The 21,847-nt window shown below is 46.1% G+C and overlaps 13 non-coding genes across 13 annotated transcripts; all 13 read right to left on the reverse strand.

Moving 5' to 3' along the window:
• Positions 1–3,780: 3,780 nt before the first annotated feature.
• trnae-cuc lies at positions 3,781–3,852 on the reverse strand. The gene has a single exon. It is a non-coding gene; the product is annotated as a tRNA-Glu (tRNA).
• Positions 3,853–3,961: 109 nt separating this feature from the next.
• trnae-cuc lies at positions 3,962–4,033 on the reverse strand. The gene has a single exon. It is a non-coding gene; the product is annotated as a tRNA-Glu (tRNA).
• Positions 4,034–6,605: 2,572 nt separating this feature from the next.
• trnae-cuc lies at positions 6,606–6,677 on the reverse strand. Its single transcript has one exon. It is a non-coding gene; the product is annotated as a tRNA-Glu (tRNA).
• Positions 6,678–8,162: 1,485 nt separating this feature from the next.
• Positions 8,163–8,234, reverse strand: trnae-cuc. Its single transcript has one exon. It is a non-coding gene; the product is annotated as a tRNA-Glu (tRNA).
• A 443-nt stretch (positions 8,235–8,677) lies between these two features.
• Positions 8,678–8,749, reverse strand: trnae-cuc. The gene has a single exon. It is a non-coding gene; the product is annotated as a tRNA-Glu (tRNA).
• A 109-nt stretch (positions 8,750–8,858) lies between these two features.
• trnae-cuc lies at positions 8,859–8,930 on the reverse strand. The gene has a single exon. It is a non-coding gene; the product is annotated as a tRNA-Glu (tRNA).
• A 2,326-nt stretch (positions 8,931–11,256) lies between these two features.
• On the reverse strand, positions 11,257–11,328 carry trnae-cuc. The gene has a single exon. It is a non-coding gene; the product is annotated as a tRNA-Glu (tRNA).
• Positions 11,329–11,437: 109 nt separating this feature from the next.
• trnae-cuc lies at positions 11,438–11,509 on the reverse strand. The gene has a single exon. It is a non-coding gene; the product is annotated as a tRNA-Glu (tRNA).
• Positions 11,510–13,000: 1,491 nt separating this feature from the next.
• Positions 13,001–13,072, reverse strand: trnae-cuc. The gene has a single exon. It is a non-coding gene; the product is annotated as a tRNA-Glu (tRNA).
• Positions 13,073–16,496: 3,424 nt separating this feature from the next.
• On the reverse strand, positions 16,497–16,568 carry trnae-cuc. The gene has a single exon. It is a non-coding gene; the product is annotated as a tRNA-Glu (tRNA).
• Positions 16,569–18,280: 1,712 nt separating this feature from the next.
• Positions 18,281–18,352, reverse strand: trnae-cuc. Its single transcript has one exon. It is a non-coding gene; the product is annotated as a tRNA-Glu (tRNA).
• Positions 18,353–18,461: 109 nt separating this feature from the next.
• trnae-cuc lies at positions 18,462–18,533 on the reverse strand. Its single transcript has one exon. It is a non-coding gene; the product is annotated as a tRNA-Glu (tRNA).
• A 1,983-nt stretch (positions 18,534–20,516) lies between these two features.
• trnae-cuc lies at positions 20,517–20,588 on the reverse strand. Its single transcript has one exon. It is a non-coding gene; the product is annotated as a tRNA-Glu (tRNA).
• Between the last annotated feature and the right edge of the window lie 1,259 nt (positions 20,589–21,847).

Below are 21,847 nucleotides of genomic sequence, written 5' to 3' on the forward strand. Positions count from 1 at the left end.
TGACAGGTTGCACAAGTAAACAAGGAGCATAGACTATTTCCCTGACCGGGAATCGAACCCGGGCCGGGCGGTGAGAGCGCCGAATCCTAACCACTAGACCACCAGGGAAGGATAATACAGTGCAAATCGGTTCTCAGTGTGAGCTGGTACATATGTGCGATAACCTTCTATATTCATTGTGACAGGTTGTACAAGTAAACATGTAGCAAAAGAGTAGTTCCCTGACCGGGAATCGAACCCGGGCAGCGGCGGTGAGAGCGCCGAATCCTAAGCACTAGACCACCAGGGAAGGGTACAACATTTCAAATGGGTTCCCAGTGTGAGCTGGTACATATGTGCGAAACCTTCTATATTCATTGTGACAGGTTGCACACGTAAACATGTAGCAAAAGAGTTCAGTTCCCTGACCGGGAATCGAATCCTAACCACTAGACCACCAGGGAAGGGTACTACAGTGCAATTCGTTTCCCAGTTTGAAATGGTACATATAGTTGAAGTCGTAAGTTTCCATCCACTTAGGCTGGAGTCATTAAAACCTGTTTGTCAACCCCTCCCCACATTTCTTGCTAACAAACGATAGTTTTGGCAGTCGGTTAGGACATCTACTTTGTGCATGACACAAGTCATTTTTCCAACAATTGTTTACATTGGGATTATTTCACTTATAATTCACTGTATCACAAATTCAGTGGGCCAGAAGTTTACATACAATAAGTTGGCTGTGCCTTTAAACAGTTTGTAAAATTCCCGAAAATGATGTCATGGCTTTAGAAGCTTCTGATAGGCTAATTGACATCCTTTGAGTCAATTGGAGGTGTACCTGTAGATGTATTTCAAGGCCTACCTTCAAACTCAGTGCCTCTTTGCTTGACTCCATGGGAAAAGCAAAGGAAATCAGGCAAGACCTCAGAAAAAAATGTAGACCTCCACAAGTCTGGTTCCTCCTTGGGAGCAATTTCCAAACGCCTGAAGGTACCTCGCTCATCTGTAGAAACAATAGTACGCAAGTATAAACACCATGGTATGAGGCAGGCGTCATACCGCTCAGGAAGGAGACGCGTTCTCTCTCCTAGAGATGAACGTACTTTGGGTCGAAAAGTGCAAATCCATCCCAGAACAACAGCAAAGGACCTTGTGAAGATGCTGGAGGAAACAGGTACAAAATGGTCTATATCCACAGGCAAACGAGTCCTATATCGACATACCCCGAGAGGCCGCTCAGCAAGGAAGAAGCTACTGCTCCAAAACCGCCATAAAAAAGCCATACTACAGTTTGGGGACAAAGATCCTAGTTTTTGGAGAAATGTCCTCTGGTCTGATGAAACAAAAATCGAACTGTTTGGCCATAATGACCATTGTTATGTTTGGAGGGAAAAGGGGAGGCTTTCAAGCCGAAGAACACCATCATGTTGTGGGGTGCTTTGCTGCAGGAGGGTCTGGTGCACCACTAGAACACCTGGGAAGGACACTGCAGGGCAAATCGGTTTGCAATTTGAAGTGGTACATATGTGCGACAACCTACTAAATTCATAGTGACAGGTTGCACAAGTAAACAAGGAGCATAGATTATTTCCCTGACCGGGAATCGAACCCGGGCCGCGGCGGTGAGAGCGCAGAATCCTAACCACTAGACCACCAGGGAAGGATAATACAGTGCAAATCAGTTCCAAGTGTGAGCTGGTACATATGTGCGATAACCTTCTATATTCATTGTGACAGGTTGTACAAGTAAACATGTAGCAAAAGAGTAGTTCCACTAGGGAATCCCTACAGTGCAAATCGGGAGTCGAACCACCAGGGAAGGGTACTACAGTGGAAATCAGGAGTGAACCCGGGCTGCAGCGGTGAGAGCGCAGAATCCTAAACACTAGACCACCAGGGAAGGGTACTACAGTGCAAATCAGGAGTTGAACTGAGAGTCGAACCACCAGGGAAGGGTACTACAGTGGAAATCGGTTCGAACCCGGGCCGCGGCAGTGAGAGCGCCGAATCCTAACCACTAGACCACCAGGGAAGGGTACTACAGTGCAAATCGTTTCCCAGTTTGAAATGGTACATATAGTTGAAGTCGTAAGTTTCCATCCACTTAGGCTGGAGTCATTAAAACCTGTTTGTCAACAGGTTGCTAACAAACGATCGTTTTGGCAGACGGTTAAATTTACTTTGTGCATGACACAAGTCATTTTTCCAACAATTGTTTACATTGGGATTATTTCACTTATAATTCACTGTATCACAAATTCAGTGGGCCAGAAGTTTACATACAATGAGTTGGCTGTGCCGAACCCGGGCCGCAGCGGTGAGAGCACCGAATCCTAACCACTAGACCACCAGGGAAGGGTACTACAGTGCAAATCGGTTCCAAGTGTGAGCTGGTACATATGTGCGATAACCTTCTATATTCATTGTGACAGGTTGTACAAGTAAACATGTAGCAAAAGAGTAGTTCCCTGACCAGGAATCGAGCCCGGGCCGCAGCGGCGAGAGCCCCGAAACCTAACCACTAGACCACCAGGGAAGGGTACTACAGTGCAAATCAGGAGTCGAACTGGGAGTAACCCACCAGGGAAGGGTACTAAAGTGGAAATCGGGAATCGAACCCGGGCAGCGGCGGTGAGAGCGCCGAATCCTAACCACTAGACCACCAGGGAAGGGTACTACAGTGCAATTCGTTTCCCAGTTTGAAATGGTACATATAGTTGAAGTCGTAAGTTTCCATCCACTTAGGCTGGAGTCATTAAAACCTGTTTGTCAACCCCTCCACACATTTCTTGCTAACAAACGATAGTTTTGGCAGTCGGTTAGGACATCTACTTTGTGCATGACACAAAGTCATTTTTCCAACAATTGTTTACAGAGGGATTATTTCACTTATAATTCACTGTATCACAAATTCAGTGGGCCAGAAGTTTACATACACTAAGTTGGCTGTGCCTTTAAACAGTTTGTAAAATTCCCGAAAATGATGTCATGGCTTTAGAAGCTTCTGATAGGCTAATTGACATCCTTTGAGTCAATTGGAGGTGTACCTGTAGATGTATTTCAAGGCCTACCTTCAAACTCAGTGCCTCTTTGCTTGACTCCATGGGAAAAGCAAAGGAAATCAGCCAAGACCTCAGAAAAAAATGTAGACCTCCACAAGTCTGGTTCCTCCTTGGGAGCAATTTCCAAACGCCTGAAGGTACCTCGCTCATCTGTAGAAACAATAGTACGCAAGTATAAACACCATGGGACCACGCAGGCGTCATACCGCTCAGGAAGGAGACGCGTTCTCTCTCCTAGAGATGAACGTACTTTGGGTCGAAAAGTGCAAATCCATCCCAGAACAACAGCAAAGGACCTTGTGAAGATGCTGGAGGAAACAGGTACAAAATGGTCTATATCCACAGGCAAACGAGTCCTATATCGACATACCCCGAGAGGCCGCTCAGCAAGGAAGAAGCTACTGCTCCAAAACCGCCATAAAAAAGCCATACTACAGTTTGGGGACAAAGATCCTAGTTTTTGGAGAAATGTCCTCTGGTCTGATGAAACAAAAATCGAACTGTTTGGCCATAATGACCATTGTTATGTTTGGAGGGAAAAGGGGGAGGCTTTCAAGCTGAAGAACACCATCATGTTGTGGGGTGCTTTGCTGCAGGAGGGTCTGGTGCACCACTAGAACACCTGGGAAGGACACTGCAGGGCAAATCGGTTTGCAATTTGAAGTGGTACATATGTGCGACAACCTACTAAATTCATAGTGACAGGTTGCACAAGTAAACAAGGAGCATAGACTATTTCCCTGACCGGGAATCGAACCCGGGCCGCGGCGGTGAGAGCGCCGAATCCTAACCACTAGACCACCAGGGAAGGATAATACAGTGCAAATTGGTTCTCAGTGTGAGCTGGTACATATGTGCGATAACCTTCTATATTCATTGTGACAGGTTGTACAAGTAAACATGTAGCAAAAGAGTAGTTCCCTGACCGGGAATCGAACCCGGGCCGCGGCGGTGAGAGCGCCGAATCCTAACCACTAGACCACCAGGGAAGGGTACTACAGTGCAAATCGGTTCCAAGTGTGAGCTGGTACATATGTGCGATAACCTTCTATATTCATTGTGACAGGTTGTACAAGTAAACATGTAGCAAAAGAGTAGTTCCCTGACCGGAAATCGAACCCCATATTCATTGCCAGCGGGGTGAGAGCGCCGAATCCTAACCACTAGACCACCAGGGAAGGGTACTACAGTGCAATTCGTTTCCCAGTTTGAAATGGTACATATAGTTGAAGTCGTAAGTTTCCATCCACTTAGGCTGGAGTCATTAAAACCTGTTTGTCAACCCCTCCCCACATTTCTTGCTAACAAACGATAGTTTTGGCAGACGGTTAGGACATCTACTTTGTGCATGACACAAGTCATTTTTCCAACAATTGTTTACATTGGGATTATTTCACTTATAATTCACTGTATCACAAATTCAGTGGGCCAGAAGTTTACATACAATGAGTTGGCTGTGCCTTTAAACAGTTTGTAAAATTCCCGAAAATGATGTCATGGCTTTAGAAGCTTCTGATAGGCTAATTGACATCCTTTGAGTCAATTGGAGGTGTACCTGTAGATGTATTTCAAGGCCTACCTTCAAACTCAGTGCCTCTTTGCTTGACTCCATGGGAAAAGCAAAGGAAATCAGGCAAGACCTCAGAAAAAAATGTAGACCTCCACAAGTCTGGTTCCTCCTTGGGAGCAATTTCCAAACGCCTGAAGGTACCTCGCTCATCTGTAGAAACAATAGTACGCAAGTATAAACACCATGGTATGGCGCAGGCGTCATACCGCTCAGGAAGGAGACGCGTTCTCTCTCCTAGAGATGAACGTACTTTGGGTCGAAAAGTGCAAATCCATCCCAGAACAACAGCAAAGGACCTTGTGAAGATGCTGGAGGAAACAGGTACAAAATGGTCTATATCCACAGGCAAACGAGTCCTATATCGACATACCTCCAAAACCGAGCCAGCCCGCTCAGAACACCATCATGTTGTGGGGGTGCTTTGCTTTGCTGCAGGAGGGTCTGGTGCACCACTAGAACACCTGGGAAGGACACTGCAGTGCAAATCGGTTCCCAGTGTGAGATGGTACATATGTGCGATAACCTTCTATATTCATTGTGACAGGTTGCACAAGTAAACATGTAGCAAAGATAGTTCCCTGAACGGGAATCGAACCCGGTCGCGGCGGTGAGAGCGCCGAATCCTAACCACTAGACCACCAGGGAAGGGTACTACAGTGCAAATCGGTTCCCAGTGTGAGCTGGTACATATGTGCGATAACCTTCTATATTCATTGTGACAGGTTGCACAAGTAAACATGTAGCAAAAGAGTAGTTCCCTGACCGGGAATCGAACCCGGGCAGCGGCTGTGAGAGCGCCGAATCCTAAGCACTAGACCACCAGGGAAGGGTACAACATTTCAAATCGGTTCCCAGTGTGAGCTGGTACATATGTGCGATAACCTTCTATATTCATTGTGACAGGTTGCACACGTAAACATGTAGCAAAAGAGCAGTTCACTGACCGGGAATCGAATCCTAACCACTAGACCACCAGGGAAGGATACTACAGTGCAATTCGTTTCCCAGTTTGAAATGGTACATATAGTTGAAGTCGTAAGTTTCCATCCACTTAGGCTGGAGTCATTAAAACCTGTTTGTCAACCCCTCCACACATTTTTTGCTAACAAACGATAGTTTTGGCAGTCGGTTAGGACATCTGCTTTGTGCATGACACAAGTAATTTTTCCAACAATTGTTTACAGAGGGATTATTTCACTTATAATTCACTGTATCACAAATTCAGTGGGCCAGAAGTTTACATACACTAAGTTGGCTGTGCCTTTAAACAGTTTGTAAAATTCCCGAAAATGATGTCATGGCTTTAGAAGCTTCTGATAGGCTAATTGACATCCTTTGAGTCAATTGGAGGTGTACCTGTAGATGTATTTCAAGGCCTACCTTCAAACTCAGTGCCTCTTTGCTTGACTCCATGGGAAAAGCAAAGGAAATCAGGGAAGACCTCAGAAAAAAATGTAGACCTCCACAAGTCTGGTTCCTCCTTGGGAGCAATTTCCAAACGCCTGAAGGTACCTCGCTCATCTGTAGAAACAATAGTACGCAAGTATAAACACCATGGTATGACGCAGGCGTCATACCGCTCAGGAAGGAGACGCTTTCTCTCTCCTAGAGATGAACGTACTTTGGGTCGAAAAGTGCAAATCCATCCCAGAACAACAGCAAAGGACCTTGTGAAGATGCTGGAGGAAACAGGTACAAAATGGTCTATATCCACAGGCAAACGAGTCCTATATCGACATACCCCGAGAGGCCGCTCAGCAAGGAAGAAGCTACTGCTCCAAAACCGCCATAAAAAAGCCATACTACAGTTTGGGGACAAAGATCCTAGTTTTTGCAATAACCTAGTTTTTGCGCCGAATCCTAACCACTAGACCACCAGGGAAGGGTACTACAGTGCAAATCGGTTCCCAGTGTGAGCTGGTACATATGTGCGATAACCTTCTATATTCATTGTGACAGGTTGCACAAGTAAACATGTAGCAAAAGAGTAGTTCCCTGACCGGGAATCGAACCCGGGCCGCGGCGGTGAGAGCGCCGAATCCTAACCACTAGACCACCAGGGAAGGGTACTACAGTGCAAATCGGTTCCAAGTGTGAGCTGGTACATATGTGCGATAACCTTCTATATTCATTGTGACAGGTTGTACAAGTAAACATGTAGCAAAAGAGTAGTTCCCTGACCAGGAATCAAACCCGGGACGCGGCGGTGAGAGCGCCGAATCCTAACCACTAGACCACCAGGGAAGGGTACTACAGTGCAAATCGGTTCCAGTGTGAGCTGGGACATATGTCGATAACCTTCTATATTCATTGTGACAGGTTGAACATAAACATGTAGCAAAAGAGTAGTTCCCTGACCAGGAATCAAACCCGGGACGCGGCAGAGAGCGCCGAATCCTAACCACTAGACCACCAGGGAAGGGTACTACAGTGCAATTCGTTTCCCAGTTTGAAATGGTACATATAGTTGAAGTCGTAAGTTTCCATCCACTTAGGCTTGAGTCATTAAAACCTGTTTGTCAACCCCTCCACACATTTCTTGCTAACAAACGATAGTTTTGGCAGTCGGTTAGGACATCTACTTTGTGCATGACACAAGTAATTTTTCCAACAATTGTTTACAGAGGGATTATTTCACTTATAATTCACTGTATCACAAATTCAGTGGGCCAGAAGTTTACATACACAAAGTTGGCTGTGCCTTTAAACAGTTTGTAAAATTCCCGAAAATGATGTCATGGCTTTAGAAGCTTCTGATAGGCTTATTGATCATCCTTTGAGTCAATTGGAGGTGTAACTGTAGATGTATTTCAAGGTCTACCTTCAAACTCAGTGCCTCTTTGCTTGACTCCATGGGAAAAGCATAGGAAATCAGCCAAGACCTCAGAAAAAAATGTAGACCTCCACAAGTCTGGTTCCTCCTTGGGAGCAATTTCCAAACGCCTGAAGGTACCTAGCTCATCTGTAGAAACAATAGTACGCAAGTATAAACACCATGGGACCACGCAGGCGTCATACCGCTCAGGAAGGAGACGCGTTCTCTCTCCTAGAGATGAACGTACTTTGGGTCGAAAAGTGCAAATCCATCCCAGAACAACAGCAAAGGACCTTGTGAAGATGCTGGAGGAAACAGGTACAAAATGGTCTATATCCACAGGCAAACGAGTCCTATATCGACATACCCCGAGAGGCCGCTCAGCAAGGAAGAAGCTACTGCTCCAAAACCGCCATAAAAAAGCCATACTACAGTTTGGGGACAAAGATCCTAGTTTTTGGAGAAATGTCCTCTGGTCTGATGAAACAAAAATCGAACTGTTTGGCCATAATGACCATTGTTATGTTTGGAGGGAAAAGGGGAGGCTTTCAAGCCGAAGAACACCATCATGTTGTGGGGGTGCTTTGCTGCAGGAGGGTCTGGTGCACCACTAGAACACCTGGGAAGGACACTGCAGGGCAAATCGGTTTGCAATTTGAAGTGGTACATATGTGCGACAACCTACTAAATTCATAGTGACAGGTTGCACAAGTAAACAAGGAGCATAGACTATTTCCCTGACCGGGAATCGAACCCGGGCCGCGGCGGTGAGAGCGCCGAATCCTAACCACTAGACCACCAGGGAAGGATAATACAGTGCAAATCGGTTCTCAGTGTGAGCTGGTACATATGTGCGATAACCTTCTATATTCATTGTGACAGGTTGTACAAGTAAACATGTAGCAAAAGAGTAGTTCCCTGACCGGGAATCGAACCCGGGCCGCGGCAGTGAGAGCGCCGAATCCTAACCACTAGACCACCAGGGAAGGGTACAACAGTGCAAATCGGTTCCCAGTGTGAGCTGGTACATATGTGCGATAACCTTCTATATTCATTGTGACAGGTTGCACACGTAAACATGTAGCAAAAGAGCAGTTCCCTGACCGGGAATCGAATCCTAACCACTAGACCACCAGGGAAGGGTACTACAGTGCAAATCGGTTCCCAGTGTGAGCTGGTACATATGTGCGATAACCTTCTATATTCATTGTGACAGGTTGCACAAGTAAACATGTAGCAAAAGAGTAGTTCCCTGACCGGGAATCGAACCCGGGCCGCGGCGGTGAGAGCGCCGAATCCTAACCACTAGACCACCAGGGAAGGGTACTACAGTGCAAATCGGTTCCAAGTGTGAGCTGGTACATATGTGCGATAACCTTCTATATTCATTGTGACAGGTTGTACAAGTAAACATGTAGCAATAGAGTAGTTCCCTGACCGGGAATCGAACCCGGGCCGCGGCGGTGAGAGCGCCGAATCCTAACCACTAGACCACCAGGGAAGGGTACGACAGTGCAAATCGGTTCCAAGTGTGAGCTGGTACATATGTGCGATAACCTTCTATATTCATTGTGACAGGTTGTACAAGTAAACATGTAGCAAAAGAGTAGTTCCCTGACCAGGAATCAAACCCGGGCGCGGCGGTGAGAGCGCCGAATCCTAACCACTAGACCACCAGGGAAGGGTACTAGAAATCCACTGGGAGTCAGGAAGGGTACTACAGTGGAAATCAAACCTGGGCCGCGGCGGTGAGAGCGCCGAATTAACCACTTTGTGCAAATTCGTTTCCCAGTTTGAAATGGTACATATAGTTGAAGTCGTAAGTTTCCATCCACTTAGGCTGAGTCATTAAAACCTGTTTGTCAACCCCTCCACACATTTCTTGCTAACAAACGATAGTTTTGGCAGTCGGTTAGGACATCTACTTTGTGCATGACACAAGTAATTTTTCCAACAATTGTTTACAGAGGGATTATTTCACTAATAATTCACTGTATCACAAATTCAGTGGGCCAGAAGTTTACATACACAAAGTTGGCTGTGCCTTTAAACAGTTTGTAAAATTCCCGAAAATGATGTCATGGCTTTAGAAGCTTCTGATAGGCTTATTGACATCCTTTGAGTCAATTGGAGGTGTAACTGTAGATGTATTTCAAGGTCTACCTTCAAACTCAGTGCCTCTTTGCTTGACTCCATGGGAAAAGCATAGGAAATCAGCCAAGACCTCAGAAAAAATGTAGACCTCCACAAGTCTGGTTCCTCCTTGGGAGCAATTTCCAAACGCCTGAAGGTACCTAGCTCATCTGTAGAAACAATAGTACGCAAGTATAAACACCATGGGACCACGCAGGCGTCATACCGCTCAGGAAGGAGACGCGTTCTCTCTCCTAGAGATGAACGTACTTTGGGTCGAAAAGTGCAAATCCATCCCAGAACAACAGCAAAGGACCTTGTGAAGATGCTGGAGGAAACAGGTACAAAATGGTCTATATCCACAGGCAAACGAGTCCTATATCGACATACCCCGAGAGGCCGCTCAGCAAGGAAGAAGCTACTGCTCCAAAACCGCCATAAAAAAGCCATACTACAGTTTGGGGACAAAGATCCTAGTTTTTGGAGAAATGTCCTCTGGTCTGATGAAACAAAAATCGAAAAAAATGTAGACCTCCACAAGTCTGGTTCCTCCTTGGGAGCAATTTCCAAACGCCTGAAGGTACTTCGCTCATCTGTAGAAACAATAGTACGCAAGTATAAACAGCATGGTATGACGCAGGCGTCATACCGCTCAGGAAGGAGACGCGTTCTCTCTCCTAGAGATGAACGTACTTTGGGTCGAAAAGTGCAAATCCATCCCAGAACAACAGCAAAGGACCTTGTGAAGATGCTGGAGGAAAAAGGTACAAAATGGTCTATATCCACAGGCAAACAAGTCCTATATCGACATACCCCGAGAGGTCGCTCAGCAAGGAAAAAGCTACTGCTCCAAAACCGCCATAAAAAAGCCATACTACAGTTTGGGGACAAAGATCCTAGTTTTTGGAGAAATGTCCTCTGGTCTGATGAAACAAAAATCGAACTGTTTGGCCATAATGACCATTGTTATGTTTGGAGGGAAAAGGGGGAGGCTTTCAAGCCGAAGAACACCATCATGTTGTGGGGGTGCTTTGCTGCAGGAGGGTCTGGTGCACCACTAGAACACCTGGGAAGGACACTGCAGGGCAAATCGGTTTGCAATTTGAAGTGGTACATATGTGCGACAACGTACTAAATTCATAGTGACAGGTTGCACAAGTAAACAAGGAGCATAGACTATTTCCCTGACGGGGAATCGAACCTGGGCCGCGACGGTGAGAGCGCCGAATCCTAAACATTAGATCACCAGGGAAGGATAATACAGTGCAAATCGGTTCTCAGTGTGAGCTGGTACATATGTGCGATAACCTTCTATATTCATTGTGACAGGTTGTACAAGTAAACATGTAGCAAAAGATTAGTTCTCTGACCGGGAATCGAACCCGGGCCGCGGCAGTGAGAGCGCCGAATCCTAACACTAGACCACCAGGGAAGGGTACAACAGTGCAAATTGGTTCCCAGTGTGAGCTGGTACATATGTGCGATAACCTTCTATATTCATTGTGACAGGTTGCACACGTAAACATGTAGCAAAAGAGCAGTTCCCTGACCGGGAATCGAATCCTAACCACTAGACCACCAGGGAAGGGTACTACAGTGCAAATCGGTTCCCAGTGTGAGCTGGTACATATGTGCGATAACCTTCTATATTCATTGTGACAGGTTGCACAAGTAAACATGTAGCAAAAGAGTAGTTCCCTGACCGGGAATCGAACCCGGGCCGCGGCGGTGAGAGCGCCGAATCCTAACCACTAGACCACCAGGGAAGGGTACTACAGTGCAAATCGGTTCCAAGTGTGAGCTGGTACATATGTGCGATAACCTTCTATATTCATTGTGACAGGTTGTACAAGTAAACATGTAGCAATAGAGTAGTTCCCTGACCGGGAATCGAACCCGGGCCGCGGCGGTGAGAGCGCCGAATCCTAACCACTAGACCACCAGGGAAGGGTACGACAGTGCAAATCGGTTCCAAGTGTGAGCTGGTACATATGTGCGATAACCTTCTATATTCATTGTGACAGGTTGTACAAGTAAACATGTAGCAAAAGAGTAGTTCCCTGACCAGGAATCAAACCCGGGACGGGGCAGTGAGAGCGCCGAATCCTAACCACTAGACCACCAGGGAAGGGTACTACAGTGCAATTCGTTTCCCAGTTTGAAATGGTACATATAGTTGAAGTCGTAAGTTTCCATCCACTTAGGCTGGAGTCATTAAAACCTGTTTGTCAACCCCTCCCACATTTCTTGCTAACAAACGATAGTTTTGGCAGTCGGTTAGGACATCTACTTTGTGCATGACACAAGTCATTTTTCCAACAATTGTTTACAGAGGGATTATTTCACTTATAATTCACTGTATCACAAATTCAGTGGGCCAGAAGTTTACATACAATAAGTTGGCTGTGCCTTTAAACAGTTTGTAAAATTCCCGAAAATGATGTCATGGCTTTAGAAGCTTCTGATAGGCTAATTGACATCCTTTGAGTCAATTGGAGGTGTACCTGTAGATGTATTTCAAGGCCTACCTTCAAACTCAGTGCCTCTTTGCTTGACTCCATGGGAAAAGCAAAGGAAATCAGGCAAGACCTCAGAAAAAAAATGTAGACCTCCACAAGTCTGGTTCCTCCTTGGGAGCAATTTCCAAACGCCTGAAGGTACCTCGCTCATCTGTAGAAACAATAGTACGCAAGTATAAACACCATGGTATGAGGCAGGCGTCATACCGCTCAGGAAGGAGACGCGTTCTCTCTCCTAGAGATGAACGTACTTTGGGTCGAAAAGTGCAAATCCATCCCAGAACAACAGCAAAGGACCTTGTGAAGATGCTGGAGGAAACAGGTACAAAATGGTCTATATCCACAGGCAAACGAGTCCTATATCGACATACCCCGAGAGGCCGCTCAGCAAGGAAGAAGCTACTGCTCCAAAACCGCCATAAAAAAGCCATACTACAGTTTGGGGACAAAGATCCTAGTTTTTGGAGAAATGTCCTCTGGTCTGATGAAACAAAAATCGAACTGTTTGGCCATAATGACCATTGTTATGTTTGGAGGGAAAAGGGGAGGCTTTCAAGCTGAAGAACACCATCATGTTGTGGGGTTGCTTTGCTGCAGGAGGGTCTGGTGCACCACTAGAACACCTGGGAAGGACACTGCAGGGCAAATCGGTTTGCAATTTGAAGTGGTACATATGTGCGACAACCTACTAAATTCATAGTGACAGGTTGCACAAGTAAACAAGGAGCAATAGACTATTTCCCTGACCGGGAATCGAACCCGGGCCGCGGCGGTGAGAGCGCCGAATACTAACCACTAGACCACCAGGGAAGGATAATACAGTGCAAATTGGTTCTCAGTGTGAGCTGGTACATATGTGCGATAACCTTCTATATTCATTGTGACAGGTTGTACAAGTAAAGATGTAGCAAAAGAGTAGTTCCCTGACCGGGAATCGAACCCGGGCCACGGCGGTGAGAGCGCCGAATCCTAACCACTAGACCACCAGGGAAGGGTACAACAGTGCAAATCGGTTCCAAGTGTGAGCTGGTACATATGTGCGATAACCTTCTATATTCATTGTGACAGGTTGTACAAGTAAACATGTAGCAAAAGAGTAGTTCCCTGACCGGGAATCGAACCCGGGCCGCACTAGTGAGAGCGCCAAATCCTAACCACTAGACCACCAGGGAAGGGTACTACAGTGCAATTCGTTTCCCAGTTTGAAATGGTACATATAGTTGAAGTCGTAAGTTTCCATCCACTTAGGCTGGAGTCATTAAAACCTGTTTGTCAACCCCTCCCCACATTTCTTGCTAACAAACGATCGTTTTGGCAGACGGTTAGGACATCTACTTTGTGCATGACACAAGTCATTTTTCCAACAATTGTTTACATTGGGATTATTTCACTTATAATTCACTGTATCACAAATTCAGTGGGCCAGAAGTTTACATACAATAAGTTGGCTGTGCCTTTAAACAGTTTGTAAAATTCCCGAAAATGATGTCATGGCTTTAGAAGCTTCTGATAGGCTAATTGACATCCTTTGAGTCAATTGGAGGAGTACCTGTAGATGTATTTCAAGGCCTACCTTCAAACTCAGTGCCTCTTTGCTTGACTCCATGGGAAAAGCAAAGGAAATCAGGCAAAACCTCAGAAAAAAATGTAGACCTCCACAAGTCTGGTTCCTCCTTGGGAGCAATTTCCAAACGCCTGAAGGTACCTCGCTCATCTGTAGAAACAATAGTACGCAAGTATAAACACCATGGTATGGCGCAGGCGTCATACCGCTCAGGAAGGAGACGCGTTCTCTCTCCTAGAGATGAACGTACTTTGGGTCGAAAAGTGCAAATCCATCCCAGAACAACAGCAAAGGACCTTGTGAAGATGCTGGAGGAAACAGGTACAAAATGGTCTATATCCACAGGCAAACGAGTCCTATATCGACATACCTCGAGAGCCCGCTCAGAACACCATCATGTTGTGGGGGTGCTTTGCTGCAGGAGGGTCTGGTGCACCACTAGAACACCTGGGAAGGACACTGCAGTGCAAATCGGTTCCCAGTGTGAGATGGTACATATGTGCGATAACCTCCTATATTCATTGTGACAGGTTGCACAAGTAAACATGTAGCAAAAGCCTAGTTCCCTGAACGGGAATCGAACCCGGGTCGCGGCGGTGAGAGCGCCGAATCCTAACCACTAGACCACCAGGGAAGGGTACTACAGTGCAAATCGGTTCCCAGTGTGAGCTGGTACATATGTGCGATAACCTTCTATATTCATTGTGACAGGTTGCACAAGTAAACATGTAGCAAAAGATTAGTTCCCTGAACGGGAATCGAACCCGGGCAGCGGCTGTGAGAGCGCCAAATCCTAAGCACTAGACCACCAGGGAAGGGTACAACATTTCAAATCGGTTCCCAGTGTGAGCTGGTACATATGTGCGATAACCTTCTATATTCATTGTGACAGGTTGCACACGTAAACATGTAGCAAAAGAGCAGTTCACTGACCGGGAATCGAATCCTAACCACTAGACCACCAGGGAAGGATACTACAGTGCAAATCGTTTCCCAGTTTGAAATGGTACATATAGTTGAAACCTCTATATTGGAGTCATGCAAATCCATCCAGGGACCTTGTGAAGATGCTGGAGGAAACAGGTACAAAATGGTACATCCACAGGCAAACGGTCCTAATCGAACCCGGGGCCGCTCAGCAAGGAAGAAGCTACTGCTCCAAAGACCACCAGGGAAGGCCATACTACAGTTTGGGGACAAAGAAATCCTAGTTTTTGGAGAAATGTCCTCTGGTCTGATGAAACAAAAATCGAACTGTTTGGCCATAATGACCATTGTTATGTTTGGAGGGAAAAGGGGAGGCTTTCCTGACCGAAGAACACCATCATGTTGTGGGGGTGCTTTGCTGCAGGAGGGTCTGGTGCACCACTAGACCACCAGGGAAGGACACTGCAGTGCAAATCGGTTTCCCAGTTTGAAATGGTACATATAGTTGAAGTCGTAAGTTTCCATCCACTTAGGCTGGAGTCATTAAAACCTGTTTGTCAACCCCTCCACTGACTTTTCTTGCTAACAAACGATAGTTTTGGCAGTCGGTTAGGACATCTACTTTGTGCATGACACAAGTCATTTTTCCAACAATTGTTTACAGAGGGATTATTTCACTTATAATTCACTGTATCACAAATTCAGTGGGCCAGAAGTTTACATACAATAAGTTGGCTGTGCCTTTAAACAGTTTGTAAAATTCCCGAAAATGATGTCATGGCTTTAGAAGCTTCTGATAGGCTAATTGACATCCTTTGAGTCAATTGGAGGTGTACCTGTAGATGTATTTCAAGGCCTACCTTCAAACTCAGTGCCTCTTTGCTTGACTCCATGGGAAAAGCAAAGGAAATCAGCCAAGACCTCAGAAAAAAATGTAGACCTCCACAAGTCTGGTTCCTCCTTGGGAGCAATTTCCAAACGCCTGAAGGTACCTCGCTCATCTGTAGAAACAATAGTACGCAAGTATAAACACCATGGTATGACGCAGGCGTCATACCGCTCAGGAAGGAGACGCGTTCTCTCTCCTAGAGATGAACGTACTTTGGGTCGAAAAGTGCAAATCCATCCCAGAACAACAGCAAAGGACCTTGTGAAGATGCTGGAGGAAACAGGTACAAAATGGTCTATATCCACAGGCAAACGAGTCCTATATCGACATACCCCGAGAGGCCGCTCAGCAAGGAAGAAGCTACTGCTCCAAAACCGCCATAAAAAAGCCATACTACAGTTTGGGGACAAAGATCCTAGTTTTGGAGAAATGTCCTCTGGTCTGATGAAACAAAAATCGAACTGTTTGGCCATAATGACCATTGTTATGTTTGGAGGGAAAAGGGGAGGCTTTCAAGCCGAAGAACACCATCATGTTGTGGGGGTGCTTTGCTGCAGGAGGGTCTGGTGCACCACTAGAACACCTGGGAAGGACACTGCAGGGCAAATCGGTTTGCAATTTGAAGTGGTACATATGTGCGACAACCTACTAAATTCATAGTGACAGGTTGCACAAGTAAACAAGGAGCATAGACTATTTCCCTGACCGGGAATCGAACCCGGGCCGCGGCAGTGAGAGCGCCGAATCCTAACCACTAGACCACCAGGGAAGGATACAACAGTGCAAATTGGTTCCAGTGTGAGCTGGTACATATGTGCGATAACCTTCTATATTCATTGTGACAGGTTGCACAAGTAAACATGTAGCAAAAGAGCAGTTCCCTGACCGGGAATCGAACCCGGGCCTAACCACTAGACCACCAGGGAAGGGTACTACAGTGCAAATCGGTTCCCAGTGTGAGCTGGTACATATGTGCGATAACCTTCTATATTCATTGTGACAGGTTGCACAAGTAAACATGTAGCAAAAGAGTAGTTCCCTGACCGGGAATCGAACCCGGGCCGCGGCGGTGAGAGCGCCGAATCCTAACCACTAGACCACCAGGGAAGGGTACTACAGTGCAAATCGGTTCCAAGTGTGAGCTGGTACATATGTGCGATAACCTTCTATATTCATTGTGACAGGTTGTACAAGTAAACATGTAGCAAAAGAGTAGTTCCCTGACCGGGAATCGAACCCGGGCCGGGCGGTGAGAGCGCCGAATCCTAACCACTAGACCACCAGGGAAGGGTACAACATTGCAAATCGGTTCCAAGTGTGAGCTGGTACATATGTGCGATAACCTTCTATATTCATTGTGACAGGTTGTACAAGTAAACATGTAGCAAAAGAGTAGTTCCCTGACCAGGAATCAAACCCGGGCGGGGCGGTGAGAGCGCCGAATCCTAACCACTAGACCACCAGGGAAGGGTACTACAGTGCAATTCGTTTCCCAGTTTGAAATGGTACATATAGTTGAAGTCGTAAGTTTCCATCCACTTAGGCTGGAGTCATTAAAACCTGTTTGTCAACCCCTCCACACATTTCTTGCTAACAAACGATACAACAGTTTTCCCAGTGCAGTTGATAACCTTCTATATTCATTGTGTTAGGACATTTGTTTGTGCATGACACATCTAGTCATGACACAAGTCATTTTTCCAACAATTGTTTACAGGGATTATTTCACTTATAATTCACTGTATCACAAATTCAGTGGGCCAGAAGTTTACATACACTAAGTTGGCTGTGCCTTTAAACAGTTTGTAAAATTCCCGAAAATGATGTCATGGCTTTAGAAGCTTCTGATAGGCTAATTGACATCCTTTGAGTCAATTGGAGGTGTACCTGTAGATGTATTTCAAGGCCTACCTTCAAACTCAGTGCCTCTTTGCTTGACTCCATGGGAAAAGCAAAGGAAATCAGCCAAGACCTCAGAAAAAAATGTAGACCTCCACAAGTCTGGTTCCTCCTTGGGAGCAATTTCCAAACGCCTGAAGGTACCTCGCTCATCTGTAGAAACAATAGTACGCAAGTATAAACACCATGGGACCACGCAGGCGTCATACCGCTCAGGAAGGAGACGCGTTCTCTCTCCTAGAGATGAACGTACTTTGGGTCGAAAAGTGCAAATCCATCCCAGAACAACAGCAAAGGACCTTGTGAAGATGCTGGAGGAAACAGGTACAAAATGGTCTATATCCACAGGCAAACGAGTCCTATATCGACATACCCCGAGAGGCCGCTCAGCAAGGAAGAAGCTACTGCTCCAAAACCGCCATAAAAAAGCCATACTACAGTTTGGGGACAAAGATCCTAGTTTTTGGAGAAATGTCCTCTGGTCTGATGAAACAAAAATCGAACTGTTTGGCCATAATGACCATTGTTATGTTTGGAGGGAAAAGGGGGAGGCTTTCAAGCTGAAGAACACCATCATGTTGTGGGGTGCTTTGCTGCAGGAGGGTCTGGTGCACCACTAGAACACCTGGGAAGGACACTGCAGGGCAAATCGGTTTGCAATTTGAAGTGGTACATATGTGCGACAACCTACTAAATTCATAGTGACAGGTTGCACAAGTAAACAAGGAGCATAGACTATTTCCCTGACCGGGAATCGAACCCGGGCCGCGGCAGTGAGAGCGCCGAATCCTAACCACTAGACCACCAGGGAAGGGTACAACAGTGCAAATTGGTTCCCAGTGTGAGCTGGTACATATGTGCGATAACCTTCTATATTCATTGTGACAGGTTGCACAAGTAAACATGTAGCAAAAGAGCAGTTCCCTGACCGGGAATCGAACCCGGGCCGCGGCGGTGAGAGCGCCGAATCCTAACCACTAGACCACCAGGGAAGGGTACTACAGTGCAAATCGGTTCCCAGTGTGAGCTGGTACATATGTGCGATAACCTTCTATATTCATTGTGACAGGTTGCACAAGTAAACATGTAGCAAAAGAGTAGTTCCCTGACCGGGAATCGAACCCGGGCCGCGGCGGTGAGAGCGCCGAATCCTAACCACTAGACCACCAGGGAAGGGTACTACAGTGCAAATCGGTTCCAAGTGTGAGCTGGTACATATGTGCGATAACCTTCTATATTCATTGTGACAGGTTGTACAAGTAAACATGTAGCAATAGATTAGTTCCCTGACCGGGAATCAAACCCGGGACGGGGCGGTGAGAGCGCCGAATCCTAACCACTAGACCACCAGGGAAGGGTACAACATTGCAAATCGGTTCCAAGTGTGAGCTGGTACATATGTGCGATAACCTTCTATATTCATTGTGACAGGTTGTACAAGTAAACATGTAGCAAAAGAGTAGTTCCCTGACCAGGAATCAAACCCGGGCCGCGGGGGTGAGAGCACCGAATCCTAACCACTAGACCACCAGGGAAGGGTACTACAGTGCAATTCGTTTCCCAGTTTGAAATGGTACATATAGTTGAAGTCGTAAGTTTCCATCCAGGTTGGCTTGAGTCATTAAAACCTGTTTGTCAACCCCTCCACACATTTCTTGCTAACCACTAGACCACCAGGGAAGGGTACAACAGTGCAAATGGGTTCCCAGTGTGAGCTGGTACATATGTTTGATAACCTTCTATATTCATTGTGACAGGTTGCACACGTAAACATGTAGCAAAAGAGCAGTTCCCTGAAATCGAATCCTAACCACTAGACCACAAACGATCGTTTTGGCTGACGGTTAGGACATCTACTTTGTGCATGACACAAGTAATTTTTCCAACAATTGTTTACATTGGGATTATTTCACTTATAATTCACTGTATCACAAATTCAGTGGGCCAGAAGTTTACATACAATAAGTTGGCTGTGCCTTTAAACAGTTTGTAAAATTCCCGAAAATGATGTCATGGCTTTAGAAGCTTCTGATAGGCTAATTGACATCCTTTGAGTCAATTGGAGGTGTACCTGTAGATGTATTTCAAGGCCTACCTTCAAACTCAGTGCCTCTTTGCTTGACTCCATGGGAAAAGCAAAGGAAATCAGCCAAGACCTCAGAAAAAAATGTAGACCTCCACAAGTCTGGTTCCTCCTTGGGAGCAATTTCCAAACGCCTGAAGGTACCTCGCTCATCTGTAGAAACAATAGTACGCAAGTATAAACACCATGGTATGACGCAGGCGTCATACCGCTCAGGAAGGAGACGCGTTCTCTCTCCTAGAGATGAACGTACTTTGGGTCGAAAAGTGCAAATCCATCCCAGAACAACAGCAAAGGACCTTGTGAAGATGCTGGAGGAAACAGGTACAAAATGGTCTATATCCACAGGCAAACGAGTCCTATATCGACATACCCCGAGAGGCCGCTCAGCAAGGAAGAAGCTACTGCTCCAAAACCGCCATAAAAAAGCCATACTACAGTTTGGGGACAAAGATCCTAGTTTTTGGAGAAATGTCCTCTGGTCTGATGAAACAAAAATCGAACTGTTTGGCCATAATGACCATTGTTATGTTTGGAGGGAAAAGGGGAGGCTTTCAAGCTGAAGAACACCATCATGTTGTGGGTGTGCTTTGCTGCAGGAGGGTCTAGTTCACCACTAGAACACCTGGGAAGGACACTGCAGGGCAAATCGGTTTGCAATTTGAAGTGGTACATATGTGCGACAACCTACTAAATTCATAGTGACAGGTTGCAAAAGTAAACCATGAGCATAGACTATTTCCCTGACCGGGAATCGAACCCGGGCCGCGGCAGTGAGAGCGCCGAATCCTAACCACTAGACCACCAGGGAAGGGTACAACAGTGCAAATTGGTTCCCAGTGTGAGCTGGTACATATGTGCGATAACCTTCTATATTCATTGTGACAGGTTGCACACGTAAACATGTAGCAAAAGAGCAGTTCCCTGACCGGGAATCGAATCCTAACCACTAGACCACCAGGGAAGGGTACTACAGTGCAAATCGGTTCCCAGTGTGAGCTGGTACATATGTGCGATAACCTTCTATATTCATTGTGACAGGTTGCACAAGTAAACATGTAGCAAAAGAGTAGTTCCCTGACCGGGAATCGAACCCGGGCCGCGGCGGTGAGAGCGCCGAATCCTAACCACTAGACCACCAGGGAAGGGTACTACAGTGCAAATCGGTTCCAAGTGTGAGCTGGTACATATGTGCGATAACCTTCTATATTCATTGTGACAGGTTGTACAAGTAAACATGTAGCAATAGATTAGTTCCCTGACCGGGAATCAAACCCGGGCCGCGGCGGTGAGAGCGCCGAATCCTAACCACTAGACCACCAGGGAAGGGTACAACAGTGCAAATCGGTTCCAAGTGTGAGCTGGTACATATGTGCGATAACCTTCTATATTCATTGTGACAGGTTGTACAAGTAAACATGTAGCAAAAGAGTAGTTCCCTGACCAGGAATCAAACCCGGGACGGGGCAGTGAGAGCACCGAATCCTAACCACTAGACCACCAGGGAAGGGTACTACAGTGCAATTCGTTTCCCAGTTTGAAATGGTACATATAGTTGAAGTAAGTTTCCATCCACTTAGGCTTGAAGTCATTAAAACCTGTTTGTCAACCCCTCCACACATTTCTTGCTAACAAACGACCACCAGGGAAGGGTACAACAGTGCAAATGGGTTCCCAGTGTGAGCTGGTACATATGTGCGATAACCTTCTATATTCATTGTGACAGGTTGCACACGTAAACATGTAGCAAAAGAGCAGTTCCCTGACCGGGAATCGAATCCTAACCACTAGACCACAAACGATCGTTTTGGCTGACGGTTAGGACATCTACTTTGTGCATGACACAAGTCATTTTTCCAACAATTGTTTACATTGGGATTATTTCACTTATAATTCACTGTATCACAAATTCAGTGGGCCAGAAGTTTACATACAATAAGTTGGCTGTGCCTTTAAACAGTTTGTAAAATTCCCGAAAATGATGTCATGGCTTTAGAAGCTTCTGATAGGCTAATTGACATCCTTTGAGTCAATTGGAGGTGTACCTGTAGATGTATTTCAAGGCCTACCTTCAAACTCAGTGCCTCTTTGCTTGACTCCATGGGAAAAGCAAAGGAAATCAGCAAAGACCTCAGAAAAAAATGTAGACCTCCACAAGTCTGGTTCCTCCTTGGGAGCAATTTCCAAACGCCTGAAGGTACCTCGCTCATCTGTAGAAACAATAGTACGCAAGTATAAACACCATGGTATGGCGCAGGCGTCATACCGCTCAGGAAGGAGACGCGTTCTCTCTCCTAGAGATGAACGTACTTTGGGTCGAAAAGTGCAAATCCATCCCAGAACAACAGCAAAGGACCTTGTGAAGATGCTGGAGGAAACAGGTACAAAATGGTCTATATCCACA

This window comes from Oncorhynchus gorbuscha, unplaced genomic scaffold (assembly GCF_021184085.1).
Source record: "Oncorhynchus gorbuscha isolate QuinsamMale2020 ecotype Even-year unplaced genomic scaffold, OgorEven_v1.0 Un_scaffold_2290, whole genome shotgun sequence".
NCBI classification, from domain to species: domain Eukaryota; kingdom Metazoa; phylum Chordata; class Actinopteri; order Salmoniformes; family Salmonidae; genus Oncorhynchus; species Oncorhynchus gorbuscha.